Source organism: Procambarus clarkii, chromosome 88 (genome assembly GCF_040958095.1).
Source record: "Procambarus clarkii isolate CNS0578487 chromosome 88, FALCON_Pclarkii_2.0, whole genome shotgun sequence".
NCBI classification, from domain to species: Eukaryota; Metazoa; Arthropoda; class Malacostraca; order Decapoda; family Cambaridae; genus Procambarus; species Procambarus clarkii.
In genome coordinates, this window is record NC_091237.1 from 19,810,797 (window position 1) to 19,824,820 (window position 14,024).

Below are 14,024 nucleotides of genomic sequence, written 5' to 3' on the forward strand. Positions count from 1 at the left end.
CCACCATACCATAATCCAACCATACGACCAAATGAGTCGAAGATATACAAAAATACTCGTACGTTGAAGGGCGGTCAACACGCTGACTGCGCTGAAAGAAGCCGAAAACGCCCCTCCATCCACAGCTTTAAAATCAGATACGACAACGAATTCGAACGACCCAATAAGTACAAGACCAGTAGGCAGGGCACAAGCGTGACCTCACTTCCCCGTAGTCACTGTTTGGTGAGAATCACTACCACACCCTGTTTATTAACCGCCTCCTTTCTACCAACACAACACAACCCACCACCACCCGGCCCTCCACCAACACTAGAGACAAAGCTCCAATCTCCACACACACAGGCAAAGCCACACAAACTGTTTCCCTTCCTTGACCACACTGCTTGTCTAGCCCACACAATATTGACAGATAGATAAGACGATATAATACGATAAGATTTCAATACGCTAAATACCTCTCTATTTGTTAATAGCTTTAGACTTATATTGTTGACCAGACCACACATTAGAAAGGACGACGATGTTTCGGTCCGTCCTGGACCATTTTCAAGTCGATTGAGAATGGTCCAGGATGGACCGAAACGTCGTCGTCCCTTCACTTCCTAGCATCTGGTCTGGTCAACATATTTCAGCCACGTTATTGTGACTCCTCGACTGCACAAAGAAAACATCCTTTGATAGTCAATTTCGAAAAATTTCCCAAAGTAAAATAATAACAAAAAAGGGGCGAACTTAACACAAATGGTAAGTAAATTAACCAAATGAATTATTAACACTAACATAATTAATATATAATTTGTCCTAACCGGAAAAATACAGTTAAGTGGTATTGGAGCGTGAGTTTACCTAATATGACGGGGTTAAGAGTGTGTATGCAGGAGAGGTAGACAGTAGGTGTACACTGATGGTGTCTGATTGATGAAGATTAAGCCACCCAAAAGGTGGCACGGGCATGAATAGCCCGTAAGTGGTGGCCTTTTTGAGCCATTACCAGTATCAAGAGCTGATACTGGAGATCTGTGGAGGTGCGACTGCACCCTGCGTGACGGGAGATCCCGTCCGATGGTGTCTGGTAAATACGACTTTATAAAGAGACTTTGGCCAGAGAAATAGATGGATGTCACAGCCAAGTAGCATCATTTGAAGCACATAATTGGCAAACAATTCAAAACATGTTGAACAGATATACGAGTGAAAACAAGATAAAATAAAACCTCCATTTAGTTTTGTGCAAATCCATTATATATTATAATTATGCAAATTAAACAACCTAACATAGGATGTAAACAAGTAGGGGATAGGCTAGTGTAAAAAAAACATTGGAGAGCAAGAAATACGTTACGTTATACAAATAAGAATAAGAGAAGACAGGTTAAAGAAGCAAGAATATGAATAAGCTAGGGAAATAGGCGCGCCAGACGCCTATTTCCACATTAATTACACATTAGAGGACACATTAATTAATTAAAGGAAAACACAGGAGTAAAAAAGACACAGCAGGCTACAACAGGCGAAGCTGAAACACCGAGCAGAAAGAATACACTAGTCACCCATAGCTGACCCTTGAAAGAAAACCGAATCATGTCGGAGAAAGTCAGAATACAATTTACTCGCCAACAAATGCCAGCTTCCAGCAACAGATTAGGAGAGATTAGAGAAACGTGAAACAAAGCTTAACGTAGCGAAGGACAAAAGGAGGCAATGGATTAAAACAAGACGACGATGGTGACACACAAGGAAGGAACGTCTGCTATGGCGGTATGTCCACTCACAAGATGAGTGGCGCTGCCCAATAAACTCGCCCCTCGGGGCAAAATGTAAAAATTTTAGGAAGGAAAGTTTAGCAGAGTTGTGGGTTGAACTCAGCGTTGCAGGAGGCTGTGCAACACTGGTCAGTACAAACACACAGCCTCATGTGCAGCCCAGATGCGTCGCCCGGTCCACTTGTGTTCCGCAAATATTTCTTAAATTTGGGATGGTTGAGCCGAGAGTGTGATGTTCTTATGTGCTCTGTGCCTATGGTATCTGTACAACATGCCTCTGCATCTCCTACCATACCTGTCGTTGTAGAATATATTATGCGAGATCTCTCGTCTCCTTTCAAGAAAGTACATGTTTAGTACTCGAGAGGACCCAAGAAATATGGTGTATGTGTGTCGTATATGCTCGTTGTATTTCTAGTTTTTTTCATGTATAACAATCTGAAATTTGTCACTTTCGAAAATCGTGTTATTTTACGGTGCCCGGTGGAGGACTTAAGTGATAACAGCCTCACAGACCAGGGGCCAGATTCACGAAGCAGTTACGCAAGTATTTACGAACGTGTACATCTTTCCTCAATCTTTGACGGCTTTGGTTACATTTATTAAACAGTTTACAAGCATGAAAACTTGCCAATCAACTGTTGTTGTTGTTATAAACAGCCTCCTGGTGCTTCGGAGCTCATTAACTGTTTAATAATTGTAAATAAAGCCGCCAAAGATTGAGAAAAGATGTACAGGTTCGTAAGTCCTTGCGTAACTGCTTCGTGAATCTGGTCCCAGACCAACACCAGGGGCCGGGAGCAACACACTGGAAATCAGCAAATAATATACTGTAATTGTGTTAAGTCTTACCGAGATAATGGTCATGTTGAAGCAGTTGTTACTATCATGTGTGTGTGTGGGGCTGCCGGACACCAGCTCCGCGCTCTCCCTCCCTTGATATGCATTAAATATTCCTGTACGACATCCACGCTGGCCCAGTCCCACAGGGCCACCTCTGTTCAACAGTGTTAGTGTCAGAGGGCACTGAATGATACCGGAGGTTGTGGGGGAGGGCAAGGGTGGGTAGAATGTCGGGGAGGAAGGGAGGTATGCGGGGCAAGGAGAGGGGAGAGTATGTGTGGAAGAAGTCGAGTATCAGGGAGAGGAAATTGAATTTTGTAACTAGCTCATCAAGATTGTAACTTGCTTGAATGAATTGCGGGGTTCAGTCCCTGAGCCCATTATGTGCTTCTGTAACCCTTTCCACTACCGCCCACAAGATGGGTATGGGGTGCATAATAAATGAACTAAACTAGGGAGAGGAAGGAGGGAGTGGTGGAGGTGTGTGTGTGTATTTACTATTTGTATTTAAAACTTCCGCCTGTGACCCCATGTTCACATACCCTCACATCCCAACAGTTTCTCCTTATCTACTCTAGCAATTCATGTGAGAATTTTGCATGTGGTAATCATGCCACTATCTTCCAGCTGGGGCCAGAGCTAGATGTGCTGGAGGCCAACAATGTCTCCTCGATACATCATCTCAAGATAAAAGTTAGACCAGTAAGTCATCATCTGTGCAAGCACATCAACAACACCAGCCCACATGAAGGCACACACACTCAAGCCAAAGATAAAACCCTACACAGGGAGGGTAATGCTGGCATGTACGTTCAGAAACATTCACCCCTGCGCACTGCTCCCATACTTGTGAGGCGGGACTAAAGAACCAGAGCTCAACCCCTGCAAGCACAACTAGGTGAGTACACACATCGTGTCAGCAAGGCGGACAGGAAATAACTTACACTATATTCCCCACGTATACAACTTTCATATCTTCACCTTTATTAAGGAAATATATATTGTGTGGTGATGTGAGGTGTTTTCTACACGTAGTAAATACAGCCTGGCAGATGCTACTGGTCATATTTGAGTGTGGCTGGCGGCGGCGGCGGCGGCCTGGTTGGGAGCCACGGGAGAGTGTAAGAGGCAAGGCAGCACCGAGGAGGACAGAAGTGGCAGTGAAAGACTGCCTTGTGGCAGTAGCTGCAGTCATGAGCAGTCCTGCCCCTACTATACTCCTCACCAATACACTACCACGCATCCCCTTCACTTTCACACCCAGCATCAACACTATTATGCCTGCACTGTAATTCACTAGAGGGGGTTCGCACCCACACTATACCCCAACACCCTCCCACAACACTATATCTTTCTGCGTAGCTTCCCACTGCCAAGTGACAAGTAGCGATGGTGGCAGGGGTGGTGGAGGCGACACAGACGATTGTGAATCTGTGGTGATGGTGGTAGTTGGGGGATGATGAGGGTATACAGAGACTGCAGTAGGAGTCAGCGTACCCCATCGCCCCTGTGACTGCACATCGTGGTTGTCCCACATCACCAACATTAATCAGTGTTTACAGAGACGCAACAGGCGCCGTCACACCAATCTTATCGTCACCCTCAACACCACTTGCTCTTTAATCTTCTCGTAATGCACAGTCTTCAAGAATCTTCACTTTAATTTAAACATTTGATAACGCAAAAGCTATTGTCCCGTTTTATCTACGACACACACACACAGTTTACGGTGGGGACGGCCCGGGCCCCGCTCAGCTTGGCGTACAGTCACGCACTGACAGGGACCCGCGGAGAGGTCATAACCCGGACCACTGGCCGCTGGCGTACACAAGTTGGCCGGGCCCGGGACACCCGCCCCTCTCACCCACTAACCCACACACACTATAGTGGGAAGCTGCGTTCATGGCTGGCGATAGACATGTCAAGCCAGTATTTTGTGGGGGGGGGGGGGGGGAAACGGGTGATTTAGGCCTGAAGACTAGATAAGAAACCGGTCAATTGTTAAGCGCCACGGGAGACATCTCCCGTCACGCAGGGTGCAGTCGCACCTCCACAGATTTCCAGTATCAGCTCTTGATACTGGTAATGGCTCAAAAGGGCCACCACTTATGGGCTATTCATGCCCGTGCCACCTTTTGGGTAGCTTAATCTTCATCAATCAATCAATCTGTTAAGCGCCACACTTTCCCTAAAATACCCGAAACCGAATTCGGAATTCCTGCCCGAAACGCTTTGCGTAATAGTGGCTTTAGGCATTGTATGTACTAGCGCTATCTATAAATCCATCAATATTTGTATCACCCCGTGTATGTATGTAGTATGTACTTTACCTAGATAAACATTTGAATTTGAATACGATCCCGCAATCTTTGTACACACAAATTGTCACCCAAACTTTTCTGGAAATAAACATTCCATTCACCTGGGCTCTGGGAGACTCGAACCCTGAACCCCCCCACCCACGTGAGTGTGGCCGAAGCTCTATTGACCGAGCTATTGAGTAGAGTTAATAAGGAAAGTTTGGGTTATAAGACTACTCAGTAGCTGGGCTGTTGCTAGAGCTCAATAATCACACCACTCACAGTACCTCTTGAGACACTAGTGACACTCTTGGGTGGAATATTGTCCCACACTAACAGCCCCATTCACAGCTGGCTACAGTGTTGACCTACATAACGTGTCAAGGTCCTTTACTACCACAATCAATTCAATAAAACATCTAAATTATTAGGGCCACCTAAAACTTTTACATTTGCATGCTGTAGAATGCAACAATTTGGGATTTAATTAGAATGTGCTCTGAGACTGCAATTAAATTTGCATTCTTAGACCAACAACCAGAAGGCCTGGGCAGAGACCGGGCCGCGGGGGGCACTGATCCCAGGAACTGGCACTAGATAGACTATAGGGTGCTGTCATGAGGGAGAGTTTGGTGGGTGGGGTGAGTGCTGGTGGTGGGTAGGGTGGGTGGGTGGGTGGGGTGGGTAGGGTGGGTGGGTGGGGTGAGTGCTGGTGGTGGGTAGGGTGAGTGCTGGTGATGAGTGCTGGTGGTGGTGGGTGGGGTGGGTGGGTGGTGGTAGTGGTGGGTACTGGTGGTGGGTGGGGTGGGTGGGTGCTGGTAGTGGTGGGTACTAGGGGTGGGTGGTGGTGGGGGTGCTTGAAGCCAAGTGCCTGCTGATAGTGATGATGTCACAAAAGCACTTGTCCACATGCTCTGCCTCCTTTCTTGTGCTCGCTTCTCCAGCCGCCTCACCACCACCACCATGGCTGCCCTCCACCACCGACCCCTCAACAGTGTCACTACTTGCATGGATGGGAGAGGTGGAGGGAGGGAGCATGGGAGAGACGGCCAGGGACAGGCGGTGGTGGCGGCGTTGAGCGTGGGCCACCACGTTCAATACTGCTATGGTAAACATGGCTATCATCCCACCTCCACCACCGACCGCCCTGGCCGTACTGTCCGCCCTCCAGGCTCCTCCACCACCACATGGCGCCGCCACCACCACTCCTCCACCACAACACTAAAGAACTACGCTAGTGACTCGCCTCTTGATCTCTATGCCTCTACCCTCGACCCTTCCTCACAGCCTCAGCACGGTTACCAGTACTGGTTCACCGTTGGTCAACCCCTCTCTCCCCCACACACACTATCATCCCCTTTTCCCTGCCCCTTTATATTCCCCCCTCACATCCCCCCAATCTCCCCCCCTCACCATCCACACCCCCTCCCCGCCACACTACCTACCCCTATCCCCCTCTTATTAAACAACTTTGTGTAAAGGATGGTGTTAATGGTCTAATACACTACAAGTATGGGAATAATGGTATACAAACCATTAAAAAGTATATAAATATCTATACATGCAGTTGTCTATTATAACTGTGAATTTTTTAGGAAGTATTATTAACACTAACCGTTAACTCTTGGCACTCATTATAGTGCTATAATGAACTTTATACTAAATCAACGAACATCAAAGTTTTTAATTAACGAACATTTGTTTACTAAACAAATTTATTACGGGACTTCAAGCTTTAATTTTAATTACAAGTTAAGAGGGCATGGAGTTATTTATGATATGAGGGCATGGAGTTATGACATGAGGGCATGGGGTTAGTTATGACATGAGGGCATGGGGTTAGTTATGACATGAGGGCATGGGGTTAGTTATGACATGAGGGCATGGGGTTAGTTATGACATGAGGGCATGGGGTTAGTTATGACATGAGGGCATGGGGTTAGTTATGACATGAGGGCATGGGGTTAGTTATGACATGAGGGCATGGAGTTATGACATGAGGGCATGGAGTTATTTATGACATGAGGGCATGGAGTTATGACATGAGGGCATGGAGTTATTTATGACATGAGGGCATGGGGTTATGACATGAGGGCATATCTTGAGGTTATCTTGAGATGATTTCGGGGCTTATCGTCCCCGCGGCCCGGTCCTCGACCAGGCCTCTACCCCCAGGAAGCAGCCCGGAACACTGCAGTTATGACATGAGGGCATGTCATATTCAGGGAATAAAATTGTCACTCACATGTTATTACAACATATCAATGACATTTCTTTGTTTCTCTTTTCAATTGGGTAAAGTTATGACAATTATTTGATTACAGTTTGTCCCGAAGGGCGAGTTTATTGGGTAGCGTCACTCACCCTGTGTGGGGTGAGCATTTGTGCATTTACACCCTGTGTTTGTGCATTTACACCCTGTGTTTGTGCATTTACACCCTGTATTTGTGCATTTACACCCTGTATCTGTACATTTACACCCTGTATCTGTACATTTACACCCTGTGTCTGTGCATTTACACCCTGTGTCTGTGCATTTACACCTTGTGTCTGTGCATTTACAACCTGTATTTGTGCATTTTACACTGTGTGTTTGGGTGAGGTTTGTACTGTGGCTGTGTAGGTCTGGGACGATACCTCCCTTGCGTCCTGGCAAACACCTATTGCAACTTGGTTTTACAGATTTTAAAACTAACTAAAAACTATACAAAATCCCTGCTTGTTAATTTTAGCAACACGGCTCAATAACAGAACTGAGAGGAAAAACAAATACACACATATGTGCGCATTTATACCCCAGGCCATCTTTACTATCTGCCACAGACGGTGGTCACTGGCACCCACTCCCCTTGACTGAGTCATTCCCTCTTCCCCCTCCCCTCACATTCTCTCCCCTCCCCTCTCCCCTGACCGAGTCATTCCCTCTTCCCCCTCCCCTCACATTCTCTCCCCTCCCCTCTCCCCTGACCGAGTCATTCCCTCTTCCCCCTCCCCTCACATTCTCTCCCCTCCCCTCTCCCCTTGACTGAGTCATTCCCTCTTCCCCTCTCCCCTCACATTCTCTCCCCTTGACTGAGTCATTCCCTCTTCCCCTCTCCCCTCACATTCTCTCCCCTCCCCTCTCCCCTTGACTGAGTCATTCCCTCTTCCCCTCTCCCCTCACATTCTCTCCCCTCCCCTCTCCCCTTGACTGAGTCATTCCCTCTTCCCCTCTCCCCTCACATTCTCTCCCCTCCCCTCTCCCCTGACCGAGTCATTCCCTCTTCCCCTCTCCCCCTTCACATTCTCTCCCCTCCCCTCTCCCCTTCACACATTCTCCCCTCCCCTCTCACCCCTCACATTCTCCTCCTCCCCCCACGCTCCCTCTAACTATACAATATACGGTCTGTATGTTGGTACTTGGTTGGCGCCTGCTGAAGACGACCCCGACCCGTCCTCGTGACCCGTCCTCGTGGCCCTAACCCGTCCTCGTGGCCCCAACCCGTCCTCGTGGCCCGTCCTCGTGACCCCAACCCGTCCTCGTGGCCCGTCCCCGTGACCCCAACCCGTCCTCGTGGCCCGTCCCCGTGACCCCAACCCGTCCTCGTGACCCCAACCCGTCCTCGTGGCCCGTCCCCGTGACCCCAACCCGTCCTCGTGGCCCCAACCCGTCCTCGTGGCCCGTCCCCGTGACCCCAACCCGTCCTCTCCAGTATTACGTGTAACTCTCCTAAGGTCAAAATATGACATACTAATAAAGCAACTCGTTCTCGCACTTGCTTACAGTCAATATTGGCTTATTAATAAGTGCATATGTGACATACTAATTTATTGTGAATATTTGAGTTTACCTTGAAAATCTGAATAGAAAACACCTGACCTAACCTAACCTTCTTAGTATGGTAAGACAAGTATCTTATTGCTTCTTAATTACAATTAGTACTTAACCTATACTTATATTGATATTACAGTTTTATAGAAATAATAAAACAAAACTAAAATATTTAAATAAATTGTAAAGTAACTCAGGATATTGTCAAAATTTTGTATAAAATCTCTATTGTTTAATAAAACTGAAAAAGAAATTCCTAATATTAAAATTGGTGTTTAGTAAATCAGTATGAAGAATTCATACCTTGAAAACAATATGTGACTTGGAATATGCCATATATGTACTTATTAATATACCAAATATTGACTATAAGCAACAAGTCATATATGTACTGTCTTGTGCGAGAGCAGGTTGCATAAAATCATTGCGGCTCACAAAATTGACGTGATGTCCTGTTTTCTGTTGGTGGATCCTCGGATAGGTTAGGGCATAGCCAGCCCACAGGGTGGGTATGGGGTGCATAATAAATGACTTCGATGTCCTACGAGTTTAGTAGCCCACAGGGTGGGTATGGGGTGCATAATAAATGACTTCGATGTCCTACGAGTTTAGTATCGTTGTGAACCTAACTAACCGACGACCCGCGAATAGAAAATGGGACATTGCGTCAATTTCGGGGTGCTGCTATGAATTTTATTAATACATTTTTTGGCTGTAGGGGATTTACTCATCAAAATGTGACTCACTACTTGTGAGGAAGGGTTGTTGTATGATCTTTCAATCTTCCTTTCTCACCACTTTCCCCTCAACCTTTAGCAATCCTTTGGTTTCAAGATTTTTTTTTTTAATTTTTGCCCCGAGGGGCGAGTTTATTGGGCAGCGCCATTCATCCTGTTATGTTAAGATGATTTCGGGGCTTTTTTTTCAGTATTCCCGCGGCCCGGTCCTCGACCAGGCCTCCACCCCCAGGAAGCAGCCCGTGACAGCTGACTAACACCCAGGTACCTATTTTACTGCTAGGTAACAGGGGCATAGAGTGAAAGAAACTCTGCCCAATGTTTCTCGCCGGCGCCTGGGATCGAACCCAGGACCACAGGGTCACAAGTCCAGCGTGCTGTTCGCTCGGCCGACCGGCTCCCTGTGAGTGGCCACACCGCCATAGCAGCATGTACAACACTCCCTAAAAGGAAGAAAACCCGCTGGGTTGTTCATCCTGTCACTAGTACCCAGACCCCGAGAAAGGGAGAGAATTCTCTGCCTTTCTGGTCAGAGGGCAGACTTCCCTAGTAATAAATTGATCAGTGAGGCTAGGGCAGGAAGCGACCGGCACACCCCAAGTAGCACAACCCGCGGGCTAAGTAGCAACTGCGTGTCGCAGGAACTCTCCGCCAAAAGTCACGTCAGCATGTCGACCTGTACCAGAGGAACAAGTGCAACACGACATGTTCACACGACTGACCCAAGAGGCCCGACATGGACGACGCACCAATCATAAGGAAGAGACGAGCGGTCTCCCCTCACAAGGTTCTCTTCAGAGCGGTGGCCCCGTCCACCATCACCCACCCACTCTCACAACCCTCACAGCACCCACACACACTCACAACACCACCCACCCAACCCCTCACCATAGATACAGAACCAATCCCTCCATCACCATCCACACGCGCGCGCGCGCGGCCTTTCCTGGTAAATGACCCAAGAGGAACGATGCGCCCCGCGATGATTGGATTCTGTGAACGAGATGAAACATCCACATTTTTGATGACTGGAACGCCGGAGGAAGGGGGGTGGAGGTCCCCCCTACCCCCCCCCACACACACAGTAGATAACCATGCTGGAAGAACAATAGTGTTTAATTGGGTGAAAAGGAAGCAGAATAACAGCAAGAGAATAGGAGAATCAGAGTCCCTCCCCCCTCCCACAAGAGCCAGTGCTGGAACCTCTACTGATTTTCGTATACGCAAATGGCATATAGTTAATGACTTAGACCTCTCACGCAGCGTCTACCGAGTGTGTTAACTTCTGGGAACACTTAGGTAGGGTGCAGGCCAGGCCGGGCCACTGGAAGTTACTCCACACCCGTGTAAAGTACTGAAGATTGGCAGAAGGTACAATGACAGCAGAATGAGACAATGGAATTGAGGAATCCACGAGGCTCAGACGTAATATTATTTTGGAGAAGCCATCAGCTGCACAACAGTGTGAGGGAGAGCAGCAGATTACTTAAGGTGGGGGGGACCTTAAACCCACCCCCCCTCCATCTCAAGAAACAAAGTGAAGTTTGATAAAATAAAAGGTTTGCTACACCAGTCCCAGAACTGAGGGGAAATGCTACCAGGATAGACTGAAGGAGTTAAACCTTGGCGCCACCGGAAGAATACAAAATAAAGTGGACATGATCCAAACATATTAAATACTGAAACAGGCAAGACAAGCAGAGACGACACACACTTCCTCAGTAAGGGCAGTTAGCCAGTGGAAGGAACCACATAGGGAACTAGGAGCCGCCTCCATTCATAGTTTCAAAAGCACATATGGCAAGAAACAAGGGCTCGCCAGTCATAACGTCCCACGAACGAGTCTACCTGAAGCGCCCTCCTGTAAACTGTGGTGAGGGAGTATACACCACGACGCCTGGGAGGTTTACAGTGATGGGGAAGATGGAGGGGAAAACTGGGGGTGGTAGGGGGGAAGGATAGGGGAGAGGTGGTAGTAGGGGGGGAAGGATAGGGGAGAGGTGGTAGTAGGGGGGGGGGGGAAGGATAGGGGAGAGGTGGTAGTAGGGGGGGAGGATAGGGGATAGAGGTGGTAGTGAAGGCAGGGACGGTATAGACGTCTCCCTCAGCTTGTCATCTTGCAAGGGAACGTGCCGCCTCTATCTGTCTTGAGATTTGTCTAGAGGAGTCGCCGGCCCGCTGGCCTCTGGTGGCGGCTGCTCTTGAGCGTGACCCAACACATCCTGGCCTTGAGCACATCGCTAAACATGTGCTCCAAACACACCATTCCTCACATTAGGCAAATTGTAATGCATTTCTCTCAATAAAGATATAACCACTTATATATATCAACCAACTTTAAAGTTGTAAAAGGCCCTTCATCACCTTCTGAGGCCGAGTATTCAATATGTACATAACTACATACTATTTAATCCTCTATATGTAGGACAGACCATATGTATATATGCTGGTTATTAATGCATTTTACCATCGTAAAAGTACCTAAATCACCATGTAAGTGCATATATTCTACTACACAAAGTGTAACGGATCTATAACCACGTCCATGAAGGACAGACAAATGCATATATGGCGGCTACCATTATAAATAGCCAAACCTGTGGTAGAAATTGCAACAAAAACATCCTTGCCTGCCGTCCCCATGCCAGCTCTACTCCCCGTTGGGATGGCTCCCCACACACAGTGGCAGAGTGGGCCTCTGGGCGCCACTCACCACCCCCAACTCCCTGTAAATAACCGTACACTATGCCCCCCTACACAGACACTATGGGGTATACTATGCCCCCTACACAGACACTATGGGGTATACTATGCCCCCCTACACAGACACTATGGGGTACACTATGCCCCCCTACACAGACATTCCCTACCGTGCGTCGAAGTCAAAGCCTGGCCCGACACTTATCCTTGGAGCAAGACTTTACGTCCGTCCGGTACTGACGCCTCAGGGGACCTGGTTGATGGGGTTCTGGGAGTAGTTCTACTCCCCCAAGCCTCAGGGGACCTGGTTGATGGGGTTCTGGGAGTAGTTCTACTCCCCCAAGCCTCAGGGGACCTGATTAATGGGGTTCTGGGAGTTCTACTACTCCCCCAAGCCTCAGGGGACCTGATTAATGGGGTTCTGGGAGTTCTACTACTCCCCCAAGCCTCAGGGGACCTGATTAATGGGGTTCTGGGAGTTCTACTACTCCCCCAAGCCTCAGGGGACCTGATTAATGGGGTTCTGGGAGTTCTACTACTCCCCCAAGCCTCAGGGGACCTGGTTGATGGGGTTCTGGGAGTTCTTCTACTCCCCCAAGCCCCAAGGGTACCCTCATATCCTCCCTACGCCACCTAGCGCGCATCCCGACCACCACCCCAGCCTTGTAAGCCGCTAGGTCCTCACCCCAGCAGGGTGAAGACCGCCATAATCTTAATGACGATGGTTTATAGAGTGTCTCCTTCCACCAAACACTTGTATTGCGTACCTCAAGATCTCTACTTGTTCGGCCCATCAAGATAACTACTAGCTACTTGTTCAAGGCATCAAGATATCTACTTGTTCTGGATATCTTGGGGTACCGTCTCCCACCACAAGGGTCACATATGTGCCCAAGACACCACTGAGACCACCACCAGTAGTGGAGAGGAGAAGATCAACGCGTCAAGTGTTTCAGGGCGAACTATGGTAAACGCACAGGCACACGCGCACGCACTCACACACACACGCACGCAACGCTTCTCCAGCACCAACTAAAGCGAGACCACCGCCCTGGTGGTGTGTGAGGGGGACGGAGGCAGTGACGTAAATACCCAAGCTGTCTCACCTCCCCCGCAGGAGTTCTCTATCCTCTCCCAAGCTGGCTCCCTCACTCCCATGGTGCCTGGCACACACACACACACACACACACACACACACACACACACACACACACACACACACACACACACACTCACACTCACACTCACACTCACACTCACACACACACACACACACACTCACACACACACACACACACCTGCCTCAAACACAAGTCTCCTGAGTGGAAGAACTAGCTTATAGCATGGCAATTTGATGGTGCAGGCTGTGTCTGCCTGGTCCACCTCCCTCACACACACCCCCAGACACGGTACACACACCCCCAGACACGGTACACACACCCCCAGACACGGTACACACACCCCCAGACACGGTACACACACACCCAGACACGGTACAGCTGCGTGAGGTTAAGTCCGCCCCCAGTAGCGTGATGGTAACGCCATATCAGGGGGACCCTGGGGGAGATAGAGGACCGTTGCCTGTCACATATATTACCTTCAACCCTCCCCCTGTCTTCCCCTACACGCCCGTACCTCACTAACTTGCACACACACACACACACACGCACGCAACTCCCCTCCCCTTCCCCTCCCTACACTACACACACACTTCCGTGCACAGTTTTAAATGTATATACGAATAACGAGTGAAAGTGTCACAGCACTGAACTACTGACACACACACACACACACACACACACACACACACACATTGTTGACTGACAGTTGAGAGGCGGGACCAAAGAGCCAGAGCTCAACCCCCGCA

General features: G+C 48.6%; 1 protein-coding gene across 5 annotated transcripts in view; it reads right to left on the reverse strand.

Annotated features, from left to right (window-relative positions):
- Positions 1–14,024, reverse strand: part of gus (splA/ryanodine receptor domain and SOCS box containing gustavus) — a 194,972-nt gene that overhangs the window by 72,985 nt on the left and 107,963 nt on the right. Inside the window, exon 1 of one of the 5 annotated variants that reach the window (XM_045726767.2) lies at positions 13,157–13,192. The exons of 3 other annotated variants lie outside the window; for them this stretch is intronic. The gene's annotated coding sequence lies outside the window, so the exon portion shown is untranslated. Of the gene's footprint in view, positions 1–13,152; positions 13,193–14,024 lie in introns of those variants that run through there. One more of the 5 variants, XM_069317650.1, reaches the window with a different exon arrangement.